The sequence below is a fragment of the Nelusetta ayraudi genome, unplaced genomic scaffold, assembly GCF_046127955.1.
Source record: "Nelusetta ayraudi isolate G7.1 ecotype Tasmania unplaced genomic scaffold, CSIRO-AGI_Nayr_v1 ptg000113l, whole genome shotgun sequence".
Lineage (NCBI taxonomy): Eukaryota > Metazoa > Chordata > Actinopteri > Tetraodontiformes > Monacanthidae > Nelusetta > Nelusetta ayraudi.
In genome coordinates, this window is record NW_027466163.1 from 106,818 (window position 1) to 117,500 (window position 10,683).

Genomic DNA, 10,683 nt, shown 5'->3' on the forward strand with positions numbered 1-10,683 from the left:
TCCGTCTATCACTCCCTCCTTCGCTTCCCTCCAATTTGCAACCCCCACCGCCCCCCCCACCCACCCTGCAGCCTTTTTAATGAAAATATTCCCGCAGATCCCTTGTCTGAGAAAGTGAGAGAGGGGAAGGACCACCAAAGTCTTTCTGGGCCAGGAATAATTTTCCACACCTGTCATGGCTGAAATGAATATGGATTTATGGCAGGAGAAATGTGAAATACCTCTTGCAGGGGCTGTAAGTGCACTTAGTTGCATATAATTCCTCCACAGCGGTCCCAAGAGGAAGCTGAAGACTTTTTAATAACTCCTCCCATTCACCTCCATCCGTATCAAGAGGTCTGCTTGACTGTAGAATGAAGGGATCCAGCGAGGGTGGGACGGCTTGAGGATTGATCCCAGACTCCACCCCCCCCCCAGCGGCAGCTGGAAGCCCTCCCCGGAGTTTGACGCACCGGAAAGCCTTTTTATGGCGTCATTAGTGATTCCGCGGGTTAAGAGGAGTTAATCACCTGCCAATCAAAGCTCATCAGGCGGCCTCGTGGGGGACGAGGCGCCGCACGAACCTCATCATATTTATGGCGCCTTCAATTAAGCAGATACAGGCGAGGACACTCTGCAGAGAGCGGAGTGACAGGACGGCGCCGGGGCAGAGACACTGAGCAGTGCCGGACAACTGCTGTGTGACACTAAGCAGCCCAACTGTAATGTCTTAAAAGGCCATAGCAGTCAATAAAGTTCCTAATGTGCCCGAAGCAATTACTGCGTCCAGACAGGAGCAGAGTGCACGCAGGATATTAACCCCGGTAACCTCCTTCTATCTGCTCCCTAATTAAATTATCCTCATCCGTATTCCAGCACGCACGCACACACACACACACAAACAGTGAGAGCAGGATTCTCACAGGATGCGTCTCCAACAAGAGGAGGAGAGAAGACTGGAGAGGCATTCCAGTCCAATCAGGGGACGGCAGCTGTGCGGGGCCCAGTTTGGGAAGCTGTGACTGACGCCTGTCGCTCAGCGAGCCCCCCTGGTGGCGCTAGTTTTCAGTCCACACGTGTTTTTTTCTGAGGTTTAAGGACCGATTTGGAAGAATGTTGACTAAGAAAAGGAGTGCACTGCCAGCCTGCAGTAATTGCCGTCTAATGGTGACAGTGGAATGTGGCATTGGGAATGAACTGAAATAAACGGCACGCGCTTGTTTTGTGTGAAGCGTGAGGAAATTTCTTCAGGGTCGGTGTAGAAAATCTCATCGTGTTAAAGTGAACCCACTTGAAAAGTTTTGCCCTGTGATTTTAATTAAAATGACCGACATCTTCTTTGAGGTGAAACGTCACATTTTGGGAAATTAAAAGTTGTCAACGCAACAGAAGGGATGTTTGTGGCGTTGCTGGGTGGGAACGCACACCCTGCAATCACAGCAAGCCCGCTGCTTTGCTTTCCTCTTCAATTCTCTCTATTCTTTCAACACACTTTCAAGCTTTGCCATTGTGAAAGAAAGAGGACAGAGAGTGGAGAGTCACTAAAATTGCTTCAGTCTGATTTAATGCTGTATAATAGCCGTCATAGAAATTATTCCTGAGAGTCGCAGCGGATTCTTGACGCCGGCCACTAATTATTGCTTCTGAAAATAACTAATGGCCCTCGGTGGGCGGCGCTCTGTGGCGTCTGGCCCAGTGTTGTGGTGGCACTGGGAGAGAAGAGGGCGGCTGCTCTGCGGCTGTCGTCTTCGATAAGAAACATCTCCTAATCTCTCTGAGCCGAGCTGCTGCTTCAGGTCAAGATCCAGCGCCACTCGTGGAGACAACCATTGTGTGTTGTGAGTGCGAGTGTTGTGAGTGTGTCGTGTGCGTGTGTGGGTGTCTGTCACGGTGTGCGACTCCATCAGGAGATTGAACAGGCTGTTTGATTGTTAGGCAGGCTGTCGGCACGTACACAAGGAGATACGATAAAACATACAAAGAGCCGTGTGTTATTGTCGTGCTGTTGCGTGAGCAACGTCTTTGTTGATGGGTCTGCACGCTTTGCAAAAGTGACTATCTGGAGCCAGCGACCCCTGCATGGGTTAGCCTAACCCTCTTTGTGTCTCATGTCACCGTTTCATGTATAGTCGTCATTTGTTGTACTGTTTTTGTTTGTTCCATGCCGAGCCCTGCCAAATGTCCTAGCGTGGAAGATCCTGAAGTTAAAGCCCTCAGGACGGAGCTGCAACTTTTATCTGTAGAGTTATTCCTCACAAACAAACCTCCATTTAGACAGCTTTTCGTATGTTTTCCAGTTTTCCTGTAAAGATGTTGAAATGGATCATGACACACTGTAGGTTGCGGCTGAGAAGAACTTGCAAAGACTCGGCACGAATCGGAGGAGGGAAAAGAAGACGAGATCTTCAACCACTTTGCCAATAGTAAGATGCTATTGTATATTACGTTATATACAATAGCATCGTTATAGTTATTATGTTATTATGGTGTATGTTTGTCACAAAGTAGGTGCACCTCATTAATTCATGTCTGTTCATGCAACCCTGACTGCTTTTTCCCTGTATTTCCTCTTTTTTCTTTATATATAGCCAGTCTGCAATTCCTGGGACAGGAGAGACACAGAAGTGAACTGGTGAAAGGTCATTGTTTGTTCACAGCTTTTTCTCAGACAGTGACAACAATCGTCGGCATGTGTCGGGGGACATCGACTCGTGTCTTGGAGCATCAGCAGGCATATCAAATTAAAGTGGGAATTTTAGGGTTAGGGTTGGTGTAGTATAACTCTTTAAATAATCAGTGAAACTGCAGAGTTGTTTCCCCCCCCACCCCCCAAACAAGAATTCAATTGATCTCCTCCTCTATGGTCTTTTTTCCAAAATTCAGTTCATGCAAAAGAAAATGATAGCGGCCTAAAACATGACAGACATACTTCTATTAGGACTACACGTAAAACGCTTCCCGCTGTCATCTCGTAGGAACTGAATATGAATATATCGCAGGCAATTGCACTTTGTTTTCTGCTGTCTCCAATTTTACAATTTTATGCACTGAAAAAAAGTATAGGACAATTAACAATGTTTACCAGCCTCTAAATCATTGTGTTAATTCTTCATGTTGGTGGATATAGTTAGAACGTTGGCTCGGCTTTGAACATGAAGGTTCCACAGTGCGGAACTCTGACTGCATAACGTTCTTTCCCTCCCCCCCACAGGCGGAACATGATCAAAGCAGTAATGTAGGACAATACTATTGGCTATTCAAACTCGACAATCATAAATGCTGGCTTGTGATTGGACCGCCCCACAACGACAGACGTTTAACTGCAGCGCTACCCTCTGCCCACTCCCTTTTCCCACTGCCGTGAGGTAAGACCTTCACCATTCTCCTTACATCAACTCAGGAACTGCATTCATTTGTATGGCCATGTGAATCTTTGTGGACATGTTTAATCGGGCTTTCCTACCGGCAAAATGCTACTAGCTGTGTGCCTCAACCTACCCGAAGCACCGGGTAGGATCGGACTAGATCAACGAAAGCTTTCGACTCAGCTACTTGCTCGTAGCCTTGGTGAGCCGAGCCCCCCGGCACCAGCCTGTGCTACATGGACACGGTGGTTGTGTAGACGTGTGTGGCAGTGTGTGTTGTTGTGATGGCAGAGCGCACTCTGTCCCGCATGTCCCATGCACGCCTCGCCGCGTCATGTCACGAGTGCCTCCGCGTTTCTGGCAGTGCGGCCGGTCAGCACGTGCTGCCCAAAACAACAAAGCACCGTGTTGGTACTTCTGATCTGTGCTTTGCACGCAATTTGTTGCTTACATCTCGATAACATGACAATACATGCAGTACTTGATGTGTGGCTTTGTTTCCTTTTCTGTGTAGGTGCTGGCAACGCGTTCAGCCGCTCAATTGACTGAGTCTGCCTCCAGCAAGGTCGCAGCAGTGCGGCAGGTTTGTATTTGTTCTTTACTCTCATCCCCCGTCTTCCCCCTTTCTATGTCTTATGCCATAAATTCACACCTTGAGGATTTTCATCAGGTGGAGGCAACGCCAAAGAAGCCCTTGGTTGTTGTGCCTGTGGTTCCCGGCACCAAGCCAGAGGAGGCCACCCCTGTCCTGAAGAGAACCCAGTCACGCTTTGACCAATCAGAGAGAAGCAACCGGGCCCCCGGAGCAAGCAAGATGCCACAGTGGCTGGGAAAAACTCCCCTGTGGGAAGAAACCCAGGGCAGAACCAGACTCCAGAGGGCCATCATCTGCCTAGGAGTCGTTGGGGTGAAATACAAAAATAGAGGAGAGACAGAGAAAGAGAGAGAGGAGCAGAGTGAGCCAGGGTGGCAGACAGGACAGAGTGGAAAACAGAGACACCAACCAGGCAAAACAGATATAAACACAAAAATAGGAAATAATTCAAGGCTGCTGTCTGCGTGGGCTGTAAGTGTCCTTGCTTTGGGAGGCAAGAGCCCAGCTCGATGGACAATCTGCCGATAGGACCAGGTCCAGGTCCAGGTCCTAGGCCTGGTGGTGGGATGAAGCCATGACACCAAGACCCCCAGGACAGCACAATCCAGCTCCTGGCGCAGTGGTCATCACCTGCCGGGGACACAGAGACTGCGGCAGTATCATGCATATCCAGCATACTGTACAAAGCATAATGAGAGCTAGTTTGGACAGAGTAGGTGGAGTCAAAGATTGATTGGGAGAGGAGAGTGATAGAGGCTCCGCCTGCACAGAGCAACGATCCCTGGAACGGGAGCGGAAGATCTCCCTCCACGGCGTGAGCCTGCAGCAGCTTAACTGACAGTGGGTGGAGTCTAACTACAAGCATGCTGCTTGTTGTACACGTTCTGCCCTTCCTCGCAAGCGTACTATTTGTTTTTTCCGTCATCCGTTAATAGTAGAGCTGCAGTGGTAGATCATGGCACCGGGATCAGGCTCGCCAAGGTTGTGCGTTGAACCCTCATTGCGAGGACATGGCGTTCAACCATGCCTGCAACCATCAATGCCTTCTGTCGCGAGGAGGTGGATGAGTCAGCTCAGGCAGTTGTTGGAAGTGGAGGCAAAGGAAAGTGATCAGGGTCAGGAGCTGCTGGAGGAGGAGATGTTACAAGATGAACAGTCGCATGACAGGCAGCAGCACCGCATGCTTCAGGACACTTGTTGATTCAGGCCAGGAACTGTTGCATCAACACTTGGATCAGATTGTTAATATTGCGCCCGCAGAAGGCAACAGTCCAGTTCGGGTTCTCCCGGAGAAGACATTCCAGGACAGTCGTCCCCGCGGTTTGACATCGTCGTGTTCCTTCAATAACAGCAGTATGCACGCCGACGGTCGTCTTGCACGCCACACGGATGGCAGAGGTTCAGCAGGTATACGGCCTTCAGGAGATTACAGAACAAATGTTCTAGGGCTAAACGATGTCTGGGTCAAGCAGGACAGCAAAACGTTTCTGACGTGCTGGAATGCTAACGTGGACCTTAGCTTTGTCACCGACGCCTTCACTCTGGTGCTATACCTGCTCAAGTACCAAACCGGAGAGGGAAATTGGCCTGCTGCTCACAAACACGCAGAACGCAGCATCCAAACAGGGGAACTCGTCTGCCAGAGAGGCTTTGAAACAACGTGGCAGTGTATATATGTCAGGTGTTGGTGGACTCAACCACTGATCCAGTTTAAGGTGTTTATTGAAGCGCAGACGTTTACATTACACATTCTTTGTTCAAAATTTCAATGAGTCCGCAAATCTTTTGTTCAAAGCAAATGTTATCTGTTCCGCTAACCTGTCTCAGTAGCCCTTCACACTCTGAAACACACTACGCTGACAATACGCAATTGCTCAGTATTGATCATTGGGTGGGCTCAGTCCCGCCACCCCTGCTTGCAGCTTTAATTAATGTATCGTATTGGCTTGTTTTGTTGTTTTCGTTTCTTATCATCAGAATGATGGTGACTCACTAAGTGACTGTCTTATTTTGAAGAGGTTTAGCAGAAGTGGATGGGATGGATTGAAGTTGTTAAAGTGGCTGTGACTCACATGTTTGTGGAGAGCGACACAAAGTTCCCAGCGCAGTCGGAGGTGACCTTTGTCATTTAGCGCGGGGAGCTCTCGGGTTTTTCAGACCCGCGACAAAATCCATTCTATTATCTCAGCGTGCGGTCCCTCTTTTTCTGCAAGTCGTGGATCATAAAAAGCGAGTGGGGGACAAACAACCAAACAAGGAGCGAAAAAATATCTCATTCGGAGCGAAAATGCACGACCACAGCCTTGGGGTGGCGTGTGTGTGTGTGTGTGTGTGTGTGTGTGTGTGTGTGTGTGTGAGAGAGAGAGAGAGAGAGAGAGAGGGAGACGTAAAGAAGGGACCATTTCTCTCACAGCCAAAATGAGGTTGGGGAATTGGATAGAACAGTATTGCCGCCGCCCCCCCGCCCCCCCCCGCCCCCCCCTCCACACACACACACACACACACACACACACACACGGCAATAAAAGAGGCTATGCCAGAGTGGCAACAACGGCGTGACTTTACGACAGCGAGGGGGGTGGGGCCTCGGCGAGGGGGGTGGGGCTCCCAGAGTTTCTCCCTCCTTCAGGACGGATTTGTGTTGTCACAGCTACACAAACACAACACAACACAACTGCCACCCCCCCCCCCCCCCCCCCCCCCCAGGCTGCACAAGAAGTGCGTCCTCACCGCTAAACGGCCGATACGCTACGCAGTGTCCACCTCAGCTCACTCCATCACTGCAAATGTGCTGATGGAGGCCCAGGCTCACACACACACACACACACACACACACACACACACACACACGGACAAGACAGGGTGGCAGACAGCCAGGGTGGAGATAGATGGGGAGGTAAATAGTGGTGTCATGGCAGTGTGATGGAGTGAGGCAGAGGAGAATTCATCCTGCTTCCTGCAGTCTCCGCCCCCTGCTGACAGCGCTCGTCAAACACAGCCCAGACTGCGTCACCCGCATGTGTGTGTGTCTGCGTGCATGCGTGCATCTGTGTGTGTGTGTGTGTGTGTGTGTGTGTGTGTGTGTGTGTGTGTGTGTGTTTGTGTCTTTTCCCCAAAACTTTCCCCTCTGTGTTTGGTGCGTGCGTTCAGCCCAGGGACGCGGCTGGAGGCGGGTGACGGGGGGGGGGGGGGTGAGATGGAGATGACACCCCGGGGAGCGGGTCCTCCAGAGTGAGGAAGCAGGGACTTCTGGGAAAAGGGAATCAACATCTTGTCTGTTGCCAAACTCTCCATCCCCCAGCGGCCGAAGGTGTGGGAGGGTTGTGCATCAGGAGCCAGAGGTCCTGGAAACACACAAACACTCACTCTCATACTCTCAAGTCGAAACAGCAGCTGCTGAGGTGTTTTGCATTGACCTTGACAAAAAGAGCACTAATAAATGCTGCAAATAGAAGAAAAAAAAAAACAAAACACGGCAAATGCAAAAAAAACAACCATTGTGTACTTTTTGCATTGAAAAGGTGTCGCGATGCAGAGTGTGGAGAAAAAGTTAACGTGCCGGATGTTTGGACAAAGGCTTCTCAGTCCGTCTGTCAGAGGAGCTCCAGAGAGAAGCCTCCAGAAGTCTTCCTCAGAAGAATGGAACGCTCTCCAACAGGAGGATCACAGAGGCCAGTGAGTTCACCTGTTGCACTGGAGGTAAACCTGCCAAACACAGGAGGGGGGGGGGGGTGGATATCAGAAAATATCACAGAAAAGCTGTTTTCATTGTGCGGTCACTCATCAATGACCTCGTGGTTGGCCACACCAGCAGCCAGAGTGTTAGACAATGATCACACTCAGCAACCCACTGTTGAATCTGAGTCCCTCCAGCTCCAGCCAATCATCTGCCTCCACTGAAGCCTCCCCCTGTCTTCTCTCTCACTTCATCTTCCTGGTCCACCTGCCAGTCCCGACCTCTCCGAACCATCTCAGCCTCTCGTCCGTCTTCATCGCAGTCCGCTCCCTCCCACACAGGAGGCCGAGCACTGGTAGGAATTCAGCCTTTTTCCTTCTGTCTGCTCACCTTTGCAGAGCAGCAATCCCACTAAGCTGTCTGAAGATGACTGCGCACTCCTGGCTCGCACAAAAGAAGCACGCAAACACGGGGACGTGTCAGAACAGCCCACACGGCCCGGCCCGCCTCGCCTCCGCGCTGGCTTCCTCAACCTGAGAGAAAATAAGTGCGTTTGGCTGTGGAGGAACTTGACTGCTGCAGCATTGAAACATTGATTGGGCTCCGTAATTTAAACTCCGCTGTTTGTTTTTTTTTTTTTCCACTTAGTTTCCACTTTTGAGTGAGCAAACTGTTCTTCAGAACCGTGGCCTTAAATCTTCACCCGTGTGCCTTTTCAACGTATATAAATGTAGCCCCCCCTCCGCCCACCTGCACCCGCCCACCCACCACGCCACTCCACCGCTCTGCTTCCTGCTTCCCGACGCCTCGCTCTTCACTTCCTGGCGGTCCGTCTTCCTTCTGTCTCCTCCTCCAGGAGATAAAAACCCTCACAGTCTGCAGCTCACTCCAGCCTGTGTGCAGTAATTAGAATTAAAGTATTAGACTTTAAAGGAGGATTTGAGTGTGATTATGATGAGGGAGGGAGTGTGTGTGTGTGTGTGTGTGTGTGGGGGGGGGGGGTGATAATCCAAATTCTGCCTCATGGGACTTTTTTTTTTTTTTTTTTTTTTTTTAAAACAAGACCTAAATCATATCACAGTCCAGCGCACTCACATACAACAACAAAAATGCAAACATTATTAGCGGTTAATGTTCACACTGGAGCCTTGCGCTTTTTTCCTCCTGCTGATTGGAGAAGAAGGTCCCGCCTCCGTCTCCCTGTCAATCATGGCCGCCTCTGTCGCTGCTCCTTGTTATCCCCATTCCATCCTCTCTGTTTCCCCTCCGGCCATCCTTATAAATGACCCCCTACACACACACACACACACACACACACACACGCACACACACGCACCAGCAGTAGCAGCACCACCAGCAGTGCGTCTCTTTCTGAACATATTTCATCAAAGGTCTCCTCGCAGGTAACGCTCGCCCGCCACTCATTAACCGCTGCTAAGCACAGAAGACTTGAAAGAACACACTGTCAGTCTCAAACGCACACACACACACACACACACATGCACACACATGCTGCTTGTATAAGCTTAAGGACAAGGGAATCAAAGACAGGAACCTTCCTCCAGACTCATGTTTAATTCTCACAGTCTCGCTGCACTTTGAACAAACTCATGATTTCCGCACGACCACAGCTGTGCCTTTATGACCCCCTCGTGTGTGTGTGTGTGTGTGTGTGTGTGTGTGTGTGCCTGTGTGCCTGCCCCTCCTCCCCGCCGCTCAGTCTCTGTCCTGTTAGGAGTATTAAGCCGAGGTCTCCCTGCACTGCTGATCACTGTAACCCCATTAACTCCCATTAAGCCTCATCAGGGCCCTCGTGACCGTCGTTCCCGCTGCCTTTATCTCATTTCCTAAACGCCGCCCTGTGCATTTCCTGCACGTCTTGCGAGCCGCGACCCACTTGGGCCGCTAACTGCGAGCCGCCGCGTCTTTTTATTGGAGCGGGGAGGTGTGAACGGTGGTGTGCCACTCAGACGCTGACAGTCGTGGGGCAATGGGCTGCCACTGAGAGGCGAGGGCAGGCCACACTCAACGCAGAGAAAGGACTCTGTGTTTTTTATTTTCAATCTGAAAAGTTGCCAGGGGAGGGAAAAAGAAACGGCCAAAGTTCCAGTTTGACACAGTGTCAGTGTCGTAATTAGGCATGACTGTCAGCTTGAAATATTCAGCAATTTGTGGTCATGAGGATGAATAATAAATGGGCAACCATGAGAAGTTCTGTTCCACGGTGCGATTTAATGTTGTCGGGCTCCCCAGGAAGTGGAATGAAAAGAGGGGGAGAAAAACACATAAAAGCATCAAAAAGAGTGAGTGGAGTGATCAGGGGTGAGACGGGCAGGGAGGGAGAGAACCTTTTTTTTTTTTTGTCCGAGCACTAAAGTATGCCATGCCTCCAGGATGCCTGCCTGCTGTCACACTTCTTCCTTTTCAATTCTCTTCTCCTTTTCATTGAAAAAAAACTTCCTCGTTGAGCTTCTCCTCTCGTTTCACCGTCGCTCTAAAATAAGCCACGACGACCGCGATGAAAACACACAACATTTCACAACACTTGGAAGCACTTCCACAAAACAAAACAAAACTAGAAAAACAAAACAAGAAAAACAAAACAAGAAAAAAAAAAAAAATCGAGAGAGGAGGTAATACGAAAGTCTTATTGGCTGTCCCTCTCTCTCTCTCACACACACACACACACACACACACACACACACACACACACACACAGGCTCTATATCCTAGCATGTCTGCCTGAGTCTTCCTGCTGTCTCTGCTCTGCTGCGGCTTGACTTCACTTTGAGCTGCTGCTCTGCTCCTTCGCTCAGCAGCTGCGACTGCACGGCTCACACACACACACACACACACACACACACACACACACACACACACACACACACAGAAGTTGCAGGCAAAGAGTGAGATGGCCACCAGCCATGCCACATAATGAATCCATCCTCGTCTTCTCCACCATCCTCCATCTATTGCACAGTAACGTCTTCTCACACAACGAGTGTGTGTGTGTGTGTGTGTGTGTGTGTGTGTGTGTGTGTGTGTGTGTGTGTGTGTGTGTGTGTGTG